The sequence below is a fragment of the Canis lupus genome, chromosome Y (assembly GCF_048164855.1).
Source record: "Canis lupus baileyi chromosome Y, mCanLup2.hap1, whole genome shotgun sequence".
Lineage (NCBI taxonomy): Eukaryota > Metazoa > Chordata > Mammalia > Carnivora > Canidae > Canis > Canis lupus.
The window spans coordinates 2620382-2637785 of NC_132877.1; the positions used below are offsets into that span (position 1 = coordinate 2620382).

Genomic DNA, 17404 nt, shown 5'->3' on the forward strand with positions numbered 1-17404 from the left:
AGAGACAGCTTTTTTCTTTTCTTCTTCTTCTTTTCTTTTTTTTTTTTTTTAAATATTTATTTATTTATGATAGTCACAGAGAGAGAGAGAGAGGCAGAGACATAGGCAGAGGGAGAAGCAGGCTCCATGCACTGGGAGCCCGATGTGGGATTCGATCCCGGGTCTCCAGAATCGCGCCCTGGGCCAAAGGCAGGCGCCAAACCGCTGCGCCACCCAGGGATCCCTTCTTCTTCTTTTCTTTTAACATCTCATTTATTTGAGGCAGAATGAGAGCGTGAGCTGGGGAAGAGGCAAAAGGAGAGGGAGAAGCAGTCTCCCTGCTGAGGAAGGAGCCCAATGCAGGACTCGATCCCAGGACCCTGAGATCATGACCTGATGAAGGCAGACACTCAATGGATTGAGCCACCAGGTGACCCAAGACAGGTCTTTACTTAGGTGGGCTTAGGTCTTTACTTAGGATGAAATATCACCAAAACAAATCCCATCACCCAGGGGTCAATGGAGGAGATCGAATCCACCACCAGGTGTTCTCACCTGCACAAAATTCAGCACAGAGAATCTGGTGCCGTTGGAGGAAGTGCAGGCAGGAGGGAGGCCACTGGTAAAACCTCCAAGCTCAGAGTTTGCTGCACAGGACCACCATAGGTGCCTGGTCTGCAGCCGCTGAGGTGGGGACTGGCCTGGGCATGTTCAGTGTGGCACAGAGGACCACCTTGAACTAGTACACCAGCACAGGCCGATGGAAGATGCTTGTGGAGGGGCTTTGCCAAGCTTCTCCCTACAGGGTTTGAAGGAAAGCCAATCCCTAGGAGCACACGGTTTTCCCCCAGAACCCTGGCTGGAAGGAAGGCAAGGAGATGGGATGCTGGGCTTCCTCTGTGGTGCAGAAGGAGGGGAGGGAGGGCACACAGTCCATGCAGCACAAGAGTGGACCACAGAAGGCTGTCACTTTACCTGAAATGGAAGGCCCTTCATCCACAAGTCTCCGCAGCCATTATAGGATGGACGCTCCCTCTCTCTTCTTAGCCCCATTTTAATGGGTGATAAGTCATCAGGTGACAGCATATTATATATAAAATACACAGGGTGGCACGTGAGTGCACACACATGTAAAACCCCAGAGAAGAGCACGTGTGTGCATCAGCTCTACTCCTGAGAGTTGCCATGGCTTCCTGCCACCCTACATGGCATGATCCCCATGCCCAAAGCGGGACCTCAGGGTCTCCTGCTGAGGGAGTGCCCTGCTGCTGTGGCATCTGGAGAGATCAGAACCCCTGGCAGCTCTGCCTAAGTTGCATAATTTTCCTCACCCACTTGCTTGTCCACTGGGTCCAGCAACATCAGGACTTAACTGCACAAGACATGGTGCATCCCGTCCTAGCGGCAGCCTTGTCCCTTTGGAATACGCAGGATTGATTAGTCCCACTTCTACCACTCAGGGTACTCTCCAGTGAAACAGAACCACCAGTAGGGTGTATCAATGTATTTGTCCTCTCTATCTCTCTATCATCTATCGATCTATTTATCTATCTATGTCTATCCATCCATTGATCATCCATTCTATCCATCCATCCATCCCTATATCATCTATCTATCTATCTATCTATCTATCTATCTATCCATCCATCCGTCCATCATATCTGCCGTCTATTTACCTCTTCATCCATCCATCGTATCTATCATCTATTCATCTCTTCATCCATCCATAACTATCATCTATCATTTTATCTCCTTCTCCATCCATCCATCATATCTACCTATCCACCCACCCACCATATCTTTCATATCTAGCCCACCTGTCATCTATTGTATCTATCCATATCTATGTATCCCCAGATCTATCTCTCCATCATCTATTTATCATTTATCTCTACATGACTATGTATCTATAGATGTCTATCATCTACTTATAATATCTATGTGCCTAGCTATGTATCTATTGATCATCATCATTTATCTATCTATATATCAGCTATCTGTCTCTTGAATTCCAAAGAACTCGCTCATGCATTTTGTGGAAGCAGGCAAGCCTGAAATCTGTAGGACAGGTCTGTAGGCTGGAATAGTTGAGACTATACTCTTTAGGCAGAATTTATTCTTTCTCAGAGAAACATCAGTTTTTGGTTTATACCTTTTCAACTGATTGTATGAGTCCCACTCTCTTTAGAATAAGTGGCTTGCCTTACAGTTAACATATGGCAGATGTAAAACACGGGCAAAATGCCTTCATTCACAGTTAACACATGGACTAGTCTTTGATGGATTAGAGGGTAGTGTAGCTTAACCACATGAACACCAAAGATGGACCCTTGCACCACCCAATACAGAGACCACCTTGTCCACTGTATTATTCCATTTGCACATGGCCGTAAGAAACTTAAAATCACCAGGACTTCCAGTTCATTATGGCCTTTCTGGTGCCCATGGTGAAAAAACGGCCATTATTTTAATTTTGCTTCTACATCCTCATTTGCATTTTCAACTATGCTTCTCTTTATTCTGCTTTATGAAACCAATATTATAGATACATTTTTCAAATGGGAATTTAGCTTCTTAAAACAAGGTCAGGTTACATGTTATTTCCTTTGTTCTTATTAAAAATCACTCAGTATAAAGGAAAATTGCTTCTTAACAAATTCCTCTACCTTGTCCAAGTTTTCACTATTAAAAATTCAAAAGCTTCACTCAAACAAAAAAAAAGTTTAGTAGATTGTCCAAAGAATAGTCAATGTTACATGCTGACATGTAAGCAACAATACATGTGAAAATATGTTTATTTAATTCTTTCATTGTTTAGAGAGAAATAAACTGATGATATTGTACAAAATTCTTGCAGATAAACAAATTCCACAACATTAAAGCATATATTGTGCATTTTTCATTTGTTCCAGAAAATAGTCAGTAATTTTCAGTTTGCTTCTTTTTGGAATAAAAGCCATCATTCCTTTCAATCAAACCAACTCATTTTGTCATAAGACCCAGCTTGTGAAATTGTAAGAGAAAGGTACTTCTTACTGGATTTGGAGGAACATTCTATTGCACTCAAAAAATAATTTATACTGTGCTGAGAAATAGCAGCGGGACAAAAGTGTTGTCCATTATGTTTTTTGTGTGTGTTATTACAAGTCCACCTAAATCGAAAGAATAAATGCTCCAATTGTATTTCATAAAATATGTGCAAATACGTGTACCTAAGAACTAGAACAACACTTCAACACTGGAGGGTATAAACTAAAACATCACCAAAGTGACAAAGCTAAAATGAATTATGAGAAAGTACTAAATGTCTATAAAATTATGAAACAGACAATGATCAATCAATGACAATTACCTCATAAACCTCACAACTTAAAGAAGATATTGATTCACGTTTTCCCATTATTTCAACCTCAGCAAATAAAATTGAAAGAATTGCTCGTATTTAACGAGCTATTCACTCAGATATCGTGAGGCATCTAGTGAAGAAAGCTATGAAGTATTTCTTGAGCAATTGGGTTTTTTAAAGGTACCTTTTGTAGTGTCCCAAATAATTAAATACATGACAGGTCATCACAACTCGATATTTTGATTTAAATGCTTTTTTTCATTTTTAATAAAGGTGTAAATGTATTGTTCAAAATAGATTATAAAAAGTGACTGATTCAGTGATTTCCAGTGTTTTTTTTTTTAAGACTTTATTTATTTATTCATGAGAGATACACACAGAGAGAGGCAGAGACACAGGCAGAGGGAGAAGCAGGCTCCGTGCAGTGAGCCCGACTAGGGACTTGATTCTGGGTCTCCAGGATCACGCTCTGGGGTGAAGGCTGCGTTAAACCACTGAGCCACCTGGGCTGCCCTCCAGTGTGTTTTATTTTCAGGCAGTAACAGATTTCTGTGGCTATTACATTTTTTTCAGGTTTGCGTAGATAGTATTTAGGACCAGTTTCTTCTATCTATCATAGGTAGTTTTACCAATTTTAATTTTTCCCATTAGCTAAAAATGTATTATATGTGACACAACAAGAGCACAGGGCAGCCCGGGTGGCTCAGCGGTTTAGCCTTCTTGTCACAGGCATAACCACTATGCATGATACTGTGATATAATAGGAAATACAGGGGCACCTGGGTGGCTCAGTTGGTTAAGCAGCTGACTCTTGGTTTCAACTGAGGTCATGATCTCAAGGTCATAGATTGAGCCCCGAGTTGGGCTCTGCGCTCAGTGTGAAGTCGGCTTGACACTCTCTTCCACTGTCCCCACCCTACTCTCTCAAGTAAATAAATGTTAACAAAAAATAAGAAATATATATTTAGCTTTGTCTCTGGTTCCTGAGACAGAGCTCTGAAAACCTTCATGATTTTCCAAGTGTTAGTGGTGAGAGGAACATCTTGTGTTTTTCACATCAAGTCTATTTCAAATGACTTGACTTTTATGTCAGTGAGGTGACTCTTGGTGGGCCTGTACATCAGATCGCTTCTGGATGGGGGCTGGTCACCAGAGGAACCAACCATGTGATTAGAAGGTTGGAGCTTTCAGCCTGAACCTCTGACCGTGACCTCTAGGGAGTGTGGCTGGAGACCGACTGAATCACCAAGGATCAATGATTCAATCAACCATGCCAATGGCCAATGGTCAACGATTTAATCAATCATGCATAAAAGAATCTCCATATATACCTCAACTGAAGGGGTTCATAGAGGTTCTGGGTTGGTGGACACATCCGACTGTTGGAACGATGGTCTGCCCCAAAATCCAACACTCACTATCTACTTTTCCATCTGTCAGTTCATTCGCACCCTTTGTAATATCCTTTCTAATAAATGGGTGATAACTAAAGTGTTTCCCTGGGTTCTCTGAGTCATTGCAATGAATCATTAAATCCCAGGAGGGAGTTGTGGAAATCCCAATTTGTAGCATGTTGGACAGAATTGTGGGCAATTCTGAAGTGGGAGCAGTCTTGTAGGACTGAGCCCTTGACGTGTGGGGTCTGCACAAACTCCAGGTAGATAGTGTCAGGAATGGGTTACATTGCAGGACAGCCAGTTGGTTGGCATCTGCAAAGAACTGCAGCCTTGCTTGGTGTGGAAAACCCGCATGCTGTGCCATCACACGTGGGTTTGCTTATACAGTATGCACGCATCTGGTACAGCACCCTGATCCTTTATTCACTGGTTTCATTATGTTTGTTTAAAAAATATTTATTTATTTGAGAGAGAGTGACAGAATGAGAGACAGCATGAGCGGGAGCACAGAGGGCAGAGGGAGAGGGAGAGGAAGAAGTAGACTTCCTGCTGAGAAGAAAGCCGGGTGCAGGGCTCAATCCCAGGACCCTGAGATCATGACCTGAGCCAAAGGCAGATGCTTAACATACCGAACTACCTAGGCGCCCCTTCACCAGTTTTGTTTCCAGGATCCTCTCCACCGTGATTCCTAACTTTAAATATAAAAGGCAACCAATCAAGCAACTAATTTCTCACACTAGGCTCCATGAAATAGGAACTATATTAGCCAATCTTTATTTTAAATATTTATTTATTTATTTATTTATTTATTTATTTATTTATTTATTTAAGAGAGAGAGAGAGAGAGAGAGTAGGGGCAGGAGAGGCAGAGGTCGTGGGGAATCTCAAGGAGACTCCATGCTGAGCACAGATCCAGTGCAGGCTCAACCTACGACACTGAGATTATGACCTGAGCTGAAGCCAAGAGATGGACATTTTTTTTTTTAAATTTTTTAATTTATTTTTTATTTATGATAGTCATACAGAGAGAGAGAGAGAGGCAGAGACACAGGCAGAGGGAGAAGCAGGCTCCATGCACTGGGAGCCCGACGTGGGATTCGATCCCGGGTCTCCAGGATCGCGCCCTGGGCCAAAGGCAGGCGCCAAACCGCTGCGCCACCCAGGGATCCCCAAGAGATGGACATTTAACCAACCTCACCACCTAGGCATGCCTAGCAAATCATTTATTTTTTTTTTAATTTTTAAAAATTAATTTTATTCACATTCAATTAACATATAGCATCATAGCAAATCACGTATTAAGCAACGTCTTTGTGGTGGGCAATGCCATAAAGGATGCGAGGTAAGCATGATGAACACATTCTGTTGCCTTCCTGAAGCTCTGAGTCTAGTAGCCTGGAAGACACTGGTCCGTAAGCAAAGAAGCATGGAATTACGGCCATGAGGAAAGGTAAGAGGTGCTGAGTGAGAATGGACAGCACTTCCTACTCATCGCTGATCTGAAGAAGGAGCGTGAGTAGGAGGTCAACAGCCTCGTCACCACTTGCTGGAGGCACTGGCGCTTGTCAGTGAAGATGCAAGAAGCACTGAGCATACAGAAGAAGCAGCCCTGGGAGCCTGAATAATGGGTGAAAGAGAACACCCGGTGTGGACGGGTAGCACAGACGGGGATGCAGAGATCCAAAAACCAGAGAAAACCAGGAGACACTTGCCTTTAAAGACGAGGGAGGAAGATGCTCCCAGTTCCAGAGAGTGGACAGGAGCATGAATTATTGACCAACAAGTCAAAAAGGACCAGAAATTTTCTATGGGGTTTACCAATGTACAGCTCAAGGGGCCTTGCACAAATCTACTCAAGTGGAGTCATGAGTAGCAGAAAAAAATGGAATAAGGCAAATGAAAACAGGAGATCCTTAAGAGAAGGGTCTATATTCTTATCTCCACGGTGCCAGGAAGAGAGTGGGTGTGTGGAAGTATTTGTTAACTGGACGTATAAGCCGAGAGATGCGTTGTTTTGTGTTTTTCTTGACGCCTGGTACTTAAGGTATCGGCTGGCCAGATCCCCTCCTCTGTTCTAGTCTTTCTTTCTCTGCAAGAATAAGGCTGGCCACACACTGGACCCCAATGCTCTGGGCCAGCCAGAGATGTCTGTCTGCCTGGAACTTACCCAGATCCTGCAGATCCTAAAGTTCATGCCTCATGGCATACGCATGAGGGAGATGAAACAATCCTCTCCCACCCAACAAAAGTGATTTTTGGGTGGGTCCAAAGAATTTCAGGTGAGGTCCCAATATGGTTGGAAAAGATACACCGTGCTCTCAGCCTCATTAAATCGTTAATCATGACCCCTCAGAAAGTTAAAAAAGTGCACCAGAAATGGTCCCATATTTAAAAGCAACGGCTCCGAGAGCATATTTTTAATACATGGCATATGGAGTCACCATCTGGCAGCTACGCCCGAGAGTAACGATTGGTGGTAGTGAAGAAACTGACATTAGAAAATGATTAAGTATTACAAGGTTAGTCCAAATTACACATACGTCCACAAGCGTCCCAAAAGAACTCCCAATTATGAAGAACCTACAGGCTTTCTATTTCCGCCTCCCGCCCCCCCCCCCCCGCCAAATCCATTCTTCATTGAGTAATCTAAGACAAGCCATAGACTGTTTAGTCCAACTATGTTTAATCCCATGAGAGATATGGTTAGGAGTTAGAGGAATAGGAAAAAAAAACATTTTTAGACATGGACATATAAGATTTTATAATGGAAATGATTCGTAAAGTGAACAGATTCCACAATCCTGGAGCTCATTCACATCTCTGAACATGAACACATCGAATGTCACCACGGTTAAGTACTGTCAGAAGGAACGTGTTTTTTGGAGGCTCATTATCATACTCCCAGAAGAACAGGAGTTGTTGAAGGCTTTCGTGGTTCTGGTAGAAGCCACATCACAAAGATGGGGTTAGGGAAGAAAGAACATCACTCGTGACCCTGTCATTCCAAAGTGATGAGCTCATGGCACAGCTCCCTAAACACATCTCTGCCCTCATCCCCAGAAGATGTGACTATTGTACCTTCTTATTTTTTTTTTTTTGAACTTTTCAAGTGTGAGGGAGTTAAGGATCTGGGGATGGGTCAGTGATCCTGGGTTATCTGGGAGCACAGAGGTGCTTAGAGAAGGAAAGTGGGAATTCGGGGTTCTTAGGAAATCTGAGAAGACTCTGGAGTGAGGTGAGGAGGAGGAGGTGCTCAACCAAGGGATGGAGGCAATATCAGGAGCTGAAATAGGCAAGGGATAGGTCTTGCCCTGAAGCCCCCAGAAGGCACACAGCCTTGTCAAAACCCAGATTTTTTAGACGTGGACCTCCAGGATAGTACGAGAACAAGTCTGCATTTGTTGTATGGCACTAATCTGTGTTAATCGGCTACATATCGGTATTGAGAATTTGATTTTCAAAGCAGTTAAAAGGAAATGAATATCAATTAATATTAATATATATTTTAAAATATTTTATTTATTTATTCATGAGAGAGAGGGAGAGACACAGGCAGAGGGAGAAACAGGCTCCATGCAGGGAGCCCAATGTGGGACTTGATCCCGGGACTCCAGGATCACACCCCGGGCCCAAGGCAGGCGCCAAACTGCTGAGCCACCCAGAGATCCCAATTAATATTAATATATTAATATCGATAGCATTTTAGAATGTTTCATAGATACATAAATTTATGTCTTATGCTAATTTCAAATATACCGTTATCATTTATAAGTTCACTAGGCATTTCTATTTGCATATGTTTATAGATGTTTGAATGTATATATATGTGTGTGCATATGTGTGTTATGTATATATACAGATACATATATATTCGTTCCTATTTATGAATATCTGAGATATAAAATTAAGCGATAATATTATCGGCATACTCTTTGTTTTTTTTTTTTTTAAATATTTTTATTTATTTATGATAGTCACAGAGAGAGAGAGAGAGAGAGGCAGAGACATAGGCAGAGGGAGAAGCAGGCTCCATGCACCGGGAGCCCGACGTGGGATTCGATCCCGGGTCTCCAGGATCGCGCCCTGGGCCAAAGGCAGGCGCTAAACCGCTGCGCCACCCAGGGATCCCCATCGGCATACTCTTTGAAACCTTTTTATAGGAATTAAAATCTATGCGGGAAAGCACGCAAATAAAAATCGTGTGGTTTAAGGAATGATCACAAAGTGAACGCCCCCGTGTGCTACCAATTAAGTTAAGAAATGGGGCATTTTAGGCATGCTCAAGACATGGCCATTCTCACCAATGACTGCCCTTCCCTCTGGATAATGTCTAACTTCTACCACCAAGGCTCCGGCCTAGTACAGTCGACATTTACATAAGTAAATCGGAAGTTTTGCATCATTATTATGGCTTATTGCATCATTATTATGCTCGTGTGATGGAAGCAGACTGTGCCATGTGCACGTGACCCATTGACTTCTGTGCTGTAGAGAACTCAACGCATCTGCACATTCACACTCTGATTGACATGTGGGTTGGGTACAGTGTTCTGGGTATTATGGTGATGCTATAAAGACACATACACCACCACTGACCCCGCAGGTCCCAGTGGTTCCTGGGGTATAGACGCAGGAGTGCAACGGATGGACCATTGGCTTGTGCAAATTTAGTTTAGGTGGTACTGCTCATAGAAATTTATACTCTCCACGAAATGTGTAAGAATTACAGTTATTTCATGTCCAAATCCATACTAAGAACTGGGTGTCTTCTTTCAACGTGCTTTGGTTGAGTGTATAATGATATTCCATCATGGCTTTAATCCATCACTTTACCGCTTCATTCACTAACTGTTTAACATCAGTAATTACATCTACTGTAATAAAATATGATATGAGCATGTAATTTAGTCATAAAATATGTATGGCATAGATACCTTTAAAATATAATGTGTGACTAGTTTGTATTGTTAATATATTTGTTTATAAAACAGGTTGCATCTTTACATTTTCCGCACGACAGTCTTGGGTTATGTGAGTTGCACAAAAATATGTTCTATTTTTATCTGTTAATTTTTTAAAAAGTATTTATTTTAGAGAGAGAATGGGGGTGAGGAGCAGAGGAAGAGGGAGAAGCTGACTCCATATTGAGTGGGGAGCCCAACATGCGGCTCGATCCCAGGACCTTGAGATCATGACTTCAGTCAAAGTCAAGAGTCTGATGCTTAGCGCATTGAGCCACCCAGGCGCCCCATTGTGTGTTAATTTTTTTAAATTATTTTTCTTTAATTGTGGTAAAATATGCATAACATAAAAATTAGCCATTGTAAGCATTTTTTAGGTGTACTGTGCACTGGAATTCAGCATATTCACGTTGCTCCCACCCATCCATCTCTAGGACTTTGTCATCTTCCCAAACTGAAACTCTGTCTCCATCCCCAACATCCCCGTCCCCAGCCCTTGGTGCCCACCATCTACTTCCTGTCTCTATGGCTGGGATTCCTCTAAGGAATTCATATACGTGAAATCATACGTATAGTATCTGTTCTTTTGTAACTGGATTATTTCACTTAGCCTAATGCTTTTGAGCGTCATCCACGTTTTAACACGCGTCAAAATTTCCTTCCTTTTGAAGGCTGAAGAGCGTCCCACCACATTTTGTGCATCCACCACATCTGTCAATGGACACTGCCTTGCTTCCGTAGAGACTTCTCTAAAGAAGAAATAGGAATACCCAACCAGTAGTCCACGAAAGGATGCTCCCCACCACCAGTCACTAGGAAAATGCAAGTCTAAGTCACACGGGGATGCCACTTCACACCCATTAGGATGGCTATTATCTAAAAGAAAAAGATATATAGTGAAAAGCCAGACGATAACAAAGTGTTGGTGAGGATGTGAAGGACCTGGAAACGTTGTGCACAGTTGTCGGGCCCGTGAAGTGACATAGCTGCGGTGGGAAAACAGCATGGAGGTTCCTCAAAACATCAAGTGTAGAGCTACCATCTACTCCAGCAATTCCACTTCTAGGTCTTTACCCAAGGGAACAGAAAGCACGTTCACAGCCGCCGCTAACTAATCCTGTTCCGTGTGGTTCGTTCGTAGCTATGTCCTGTGCGCGTGCTCATAGTTTGAGAACAGTTACCCTCTTTTCAGTTAACTCAGATATTTTATCATTACAAAACCCCCTTACTGCAATTTTTTTTCAACAAGTCTGCTTAATAGACACTGATATGGCTGCACCAGCGTTGGCAATATTTTTTATTCTTTTGCTTTAAGCAGTTTGTATTTTAAGAATGCCCCTAGGAAGAGGCATAGGTTATGCTGGAGACATCATGGCTGCGTAACACATGATCCCGGATGCTCTGTGGCAATGAGCTCAAATAGGGTGCAGCACGCTAGGGTATTGGGACTTCAGTTGGGAAGCCATGGGATGAGGGTATGTGTGTGTGCGTCCAGATACTTGGGAGGGTTAATCTTTCACATGTCTGGGTCCAGGGCTGTGATGACCTACATATGGGGAGCTCCTACATGTGACCTCTCCATGTGGCATGCTTGCCCCACACCATGGGCATTTATGCTTTTGTATGAGCTTCATGGTCTTTTAGGACTCAGCCATACAGGGCGTGTAGTGTCCCCTCTACCTTGAAAACTCTGCCTGGGGGCAGAAGCAAGGGGGGAAATCTGATTCGATCTCTTACTTATTTATATATTGTTTTCCAGGGGCGTGTGGGTGACTTAGTCGGTTAAGCATCCAACTCTTGATTTAGGCTCAGGTCATGATCTCAGAGTCATGAGATCAAGCTCGGTGTAGGACTCTGTGCCTGCTTGAGATTCTCTCTCTCTCTCCCTCTTCCTCTTCCCCTCACCCTGCTCCTGAACTCTCAATAAATAAATGAAATCTTAAAAAAAGCATTATCTCTACACCCAACACGGGGCTTAAACTCACATCTCCAAGATCAAGAGTCACACACTCCACCTACAGAGCCATTCAGGTGTCCCCCAACTCTATCTCTTGATCAAGGGGTGAGACGGCCAGATTGCATAGGACAGTGTGACATGTGACACGTTGTTGAGAGCATCCGTGGAAAATGCAATTTTCCAGAGTCTGACGTCTGTCCTCTTTAAAGTGAAGCACTGAATCCATTAGTATTCGATTTAATTATCGATATACTGATTTCAAATCTGTCATGGCATTCTGTGTGTCTTGTCAATCGGCCCCATTCCCTTGTGCCTTCACGTCTTTGGGACAATTAATTCGTTGTCCACTAGTGCATATTTCCATTTTCACCTGCATTTTTTTAAGAGTCAATATTTTTAGAGCAGTTTTAGGTTCATAGCAAAAGTGAATGGAAGGTACAGAGATTTCCCATATACGTTCTGTCCACCCCCGACCTCACGTGCACAGCCTTCTCATTATCAACGTCCCCACCAGAGTGGGACACTTGCTACAGCTGGTGAACCCACACTGACCCATCATCATCACGCAGAGTGCATACTCTACAGTAGGGTTTGCTCTCGGCTTTGTGCATCCCATGGGTTTGGACAAATGTACAGTGGGGTCCCCATCCTTATGGTATGTTGCAGAGGATTATAACTGCCCTGTAAATCCCTTGTGCCCTCTCTATGCATCCCCCCCCCCAGCTAATCTCTAGCAACTGTCAATCTCTTTACTGTCTTCACGCCTTTTCCTTTCCAGAATGTCCTAGAGTTGGGATCCTATAGGATGCTGCCATTCAGTTACTAAGATGCATTCAAGTTTCTGTCACGCTTTCTTATGGATGGACTGGTCATTTCTCCTTAATGATCAGTACTATTCCCAACAATTAATACTTATTTAATGGCTTATTTTTCCCTGTTATCACTTGACAGTTATGCCTTCTTGATTTCTAAATGATTCTTGTACTGTCTGTCTTAGATAAGGGCAAGTTGTATTGGTGATATGTTACTTCTTCCTGAAACATACAAGGACTTGGGGGCACACTAATGAAATTAGTTTATTTACACTCATTTTTGTATATTTTGTATTTTTGCCAATTGTGTCTGTAGTTTAAGGCCAAAAAGTCATTAATATTTTATTATTTAAATATTAATGAACACCTCTATCTATATCTATCCATCCACCATCCATCATATCTATCTATCCACCCATCCATCCACCACCCATTCTATCTATCTATCTATCTATCTATCTATCTATCCATCAATCCACCATCCATCATATCTATCCATCTACCCATCCACCATCCATCCTATCTCTGCATGCATCCACCATCCATTCTATCTATCCATCCTTCCACTATCACATCTATCCATCCATCATATCTATCATTTTTTAAAGGTTTTATTTATTTATTCATGAGAGACACAGAGAGAGAGGGAGAGACAGAGACACAGGCAGAGGGAGAAGCATGCTCCATGCAGGGAGCCTGATGCGGGACTCGATCCCGGGTCTCCAGGATCAGGCTCTGGGCTGAAGGTGGCGCTAAACCTCTGAGCCACCCGGGCTGCCTGCACCTGTCATATGTATGTATGTATGTATGTATGTATGTATGTATCCATCTATCTATCTATCCATCATATCTGTGTATCCATCCATCCTATCTATCTAGTATCCATTATACTTATCTATCCATCCATTCAACAATCTATCCATCATATCTATCATCCATTATTCATCATATCTACCATCTATCTATCTATCATCCAATCATCTATCTATCATCTCAATACTTCACCCACCTAGATGCTTTATTTTATCTGTCAACTTCACTGGGCTAGGAAATGCCCAGATATTTGGTAAAACAGGATTCTCATGTCTGTCCACAAGGGCTTTTCTGGATGGCATTAGCATCTGAATCAATACACCGAGAGGAGCAGATTGTCCTCCCCACTGTGGGTGGGCCTCATGAAATCTGTTGAAGGTCTCAACAGTATACAGGACTGGGTAACAATTTTCTCTATCTAACTGTGTTCCAGCTGGGACATCAGTGTTCTCTGGCCTTTGGACTCAGAATCACAGTGAACTCATTTTCCATTGGCTGATGTGATTCTCAGCCTTTGGATGATGGATGGGACTATTCTATTAGGTCTCTTGGGTCTCCAGCTGGCTGATTACAGATCTTGGGGCTTGTTAGCCTCCTAGCCACAGGAACCAATTCTTCATAATAACTAAATATTTGTATTACGTGTACATCTAACACATCCTTTTTGGTTCTGTTCCTCTACAGAACCAAGCCAGTACAACTGGATTGTTCATCTTTGAAATAGGGTGAAGGGGCAAGTCTACAGGGCAGCCTGTAGACACAGATATAGATACAGATGTGCATACACATAGAGATAGATCCACTGGTTCTGTTTATCTAAAAATCCTGGACTAATTCATGCACCATTTATTTATTTCTACCCACCTAGGGCACAACGATGGCAGGCATTTTGTTCATATCTAGTGTCTTCAAAACCAAATATAATCACCCCTAGGGCAGGTGCCTGATAAGTACCTGAAAGACCATAAGGTCCCTAGCGCACTTTAGATTATCTGTATGCTATGCTTACCACTTTGGAATGTAAAGTCGTTCATTTTATAATTAAAACAATGCACTGTGCCAGTGGTAACAGTTGTAAGTAAGAAGAGGGTTTAAAGTTTCTCAAAAATCAACCTAGGTGTTCTTGAAATACGAGCTTTCTTACATCACTAAATGTTCACAGAAGGTGTACACAGTGTGTAAGGGACAGTGTGAAACCAAGTTTAAATTAGAGTATAGAAGTTGAATGATATCAATCACATATTAATATATGATAGCAGACAGGCAATGAATCACAACTACAAAGGACTCTGATTGAGTCACAGATTTTTGTATTGCTTAAAGAAAGGTGTAACTTTCTTTCAAGGCAAATACATATTTTCTCCCCAGTCTCTGCCACCCCCATTCCAGGTAAACAAAGAGAAATCCGGTGGGCTGCAAAGACATTTCACACATCAACAGAACTTTCCACTAAACGTGTTGACCATTTCTATTTCCAGGTCGATGAGACGACTAACGGTTTCTGTAGCATTTTCTCTTTGAACATGAAGTACCGTTTTCCAATTTAAGGAAGCTGAGATGGGGATTCTCAGACACTCCTGTGAAGAGCAATGTTGGAATTTGTATCATAAAACCTGTTGTCTTGCTGGTCTGTTTAACCAAGGAATTCCAATTCATTCATTCTGTCGTGTTCACATTGGGATATGTAGTAACAGAGACAAAAAGAATACTCGTATGTATAAATCAACGTGACTCATATACACGTAACTATGTCCAAAGGATACGAGGTGCATTCACAAGTGTGTTAGTAAGAGTGTCTTTGATGGATGCCAGATGGACGACCGTTAGGATGTATGACAATTTCTCACTTCTCTGCTTGAAGCGTCTGCTCAACCTCCATCCTGACCTGTGTCTCTCCGGTTGGTTTTCCAATTCCTGTTTTCATCCCTCTTACGAAAGCCTATAACGTTTTATGAGTTTCAAGTGTACACAACACAACGATTCGGTATTTGTGTGTGTTGCAGAATGATCACCAAGTCTAGCTAACGTCTTTCACCGCGTGAAACCGAGTTGCCATGTTTTTCTTACACGATGTTTAAGATCTACTCTCTTGGCAGCTTCCAAATACGCGATGCAGTATTAAAATAGCTTTATCGATAAATGCATAAGAATAAAGTAGAATAGGTAACTTGTTAAATTCATCATACACTTTTTTGGTAAGCTACATTAATTAAAACAGGTGTATCAGAAAGACGTCTTGCATTGTTGATGTGATATAATAGCCTGGGTGGGGAAAAGAAAAGGTGCCTACGCCTCTGTTAAGTTTCACTGCTTAGAACAAGGGTCAGAATTTTTTATTTTTGAGCTCCTGAAAAGGTCGTCTTCTCCTTCTCCTTCTTTCTCCTTCTCTGTCTCCTTTTGATCAGCACACTGTCTGGTACATACTGCCAGGTAGGCATTATTATTTTTTTAAATAGGTGATTTATAATCGAAATGTTTTTTTTTTCCTCTAAAGGATCAGATACCAACCAGATATTGACGGGGTTTGTGGGAATAGATGGGTCTCTCTTGAAATGACACTACTCGATTTGACTATCGTCATCACAAAACAGGGATAGACATTAATAAATGAAAGGGGATGAGCATGTTGCCATGTGATTTTATTTAAAAGACAGTTGGGAGGATGGATTTGGCCAACAAGACAATGTAGCATGCCAACCTCTGGGTTAGAATTTTTCCCTTATCCTTAGTGGTTTTTTTTTTTTCTTGAGTGACTTTAATTTCTGAAAACAATGTCTACCTGTGACTATTATCTTCAAATAAAGTACAATAAAGAAAACACGACTGTCTCCACAAATTCAACAAAAATGAATATGATATCACATATATTCCATATATATTAAATCTATATATAATGTATATCATTAAAAGTCCTGTATTTCATCATTGTTATCATCCAAATCACCTGCACACTTAGGCTCTTTAGAACACTTTCAAACCTTTCAAGTGTGTTCTGTATCTTTAGATTTTATATGTGACTTGGGTCGATCTCAGCCTCCTCACAGTCAAAATACATACACTTTCCTTTTGATAAGGCCATGGAAACATTCTTTAGAATCTAGCATTCCAAAAAGCTGTCATTCAGGATGTAACTCAGAGGGGTACCATGGACAGTCCCGAAAAATAGATGAGCATTGTCGCCACTCAAGCCAGGATGAAGCCCGAAGCATAGCGAACGAAGGGAGGCAATGAAGTCATGTGAGAAGTTGAGAATCGTGTGCTTTTATTTCTAGATTGTTAGGCGATGAAAAAATATTCAAGGGAGGTCTGCATGTACATTCAGAGAAAGAGCTGAGAGTTTTCCAGGAGCATCAGCTGCTTCAGAGACTAAGGTACTGCATTCAAAGGGACATGGTTACTGAATATATAACACCCCCGTTTACGACATTTGGTGACCATCACACATGCTGGTAGGCTTTTGAGAGATGGACATTCCAATTCACTAGGTGTGTGGTGGGCTTTGGGATTTATGCAGCTCGATTACCTAGGATGGGAAACTCTGTTATAGACATCCAGCTAACACCAGGCTCCTTTGTGTTTATAATCAGACACACTCCCCCTACGTGAGTTCAAGGATTGAGCGCTTTGGTTTCATTTGCTAGATGGAACCATAGTCTCTGTTTCTGTGTCAGCAGATATAAAGAAGGCAAGCATCATTCACGTGTTTTGCAACCGCCAGAGTTTGGGGGTTCCTCTATAAGTGACTGGGATACGCATGCAATGGGATGCACTTATTGAAAATATCCCTGCAAGGGGGCACCTGAGTGGCTCAGTCGGTGAAGCATCTGCCTTTGGCTCAAATCATGATCCCAGGGTGTTGGGATCAAGCCTCATATCGGGCTCCCTGCTCCGTGGGGAGTGTGCTTCTCCCCACCGCCCTCCTCCCTCTCCTGCTCCCTCATTCTCTCCCTCAAATAAATACAAAATATCCCTGCAAGATTTGCATGGTGAGGTAACTAGACCACACACAGTCTGATGTTAAATAGGCCCCAGATATGCTAACACAACTAGGCCACACATGTTCATTTTGGGGTTTTGCTGACAAACGTGAGGTTGTGCCTACTAATCACACCCTGCCCTGTATCTTGTGACTTTCATTT

At 42.2% G+C, this 17404-nt stretch overlaps 1 long non-coding RNA gene across 1 annotated transcript in view; it reads right to left on the reverse strand.

Moving 5' to 3' along the window:
- The window catches only part of LOC140629041 (uncharacterized), a 308289-nt gene that overhangs the window by 254179 nt on the left and 36706 nt on the right, over positions 1 to 17404 (reverse strand). The window lies entirely within an intron of this gene.